A 222-nucleotide genomic window follows, 5' to 3' on the forward strand; every position below is an offset into this window, starting at 1 on the left:
GGGACGGGCGGAAGGACGGCCCTGGGTCCAAGATGGCGGAGCGTCACGTGGCGGCGTTGCTATGGGGACGGGCGGAAGGACGGCCCTGGGTCCAAGATGGCGGAGCATCACGTGGTGGCGTTGCTATAGGGACGGGCGGAAGGACGGCCCTGGGTCCAAGATGGCGGAGCGTCACGTGGCGGCGTTGCTATGGGGACGGGCGGAAGGACGGCCCTGGGTCCA

Source organism: Meleagris gallopavo, unplaced genomic scaffold (genome assembly GCF_000146605.3).
Source record: "Meleagris gallopavo isolate NT-WF06-2002-E0010 breed Aviagen turkey brand Nicholas breeding stock unplaced genomic scaffold, Turkey_5.1 ChrUn_random_7180001882685, whole genome shotgun sequence".
NCBI lineage: Eukaryota > Metazoa > Chordata > Aves > Galliformes > Phasianidae > Meleagris > Meleagris gallopavo.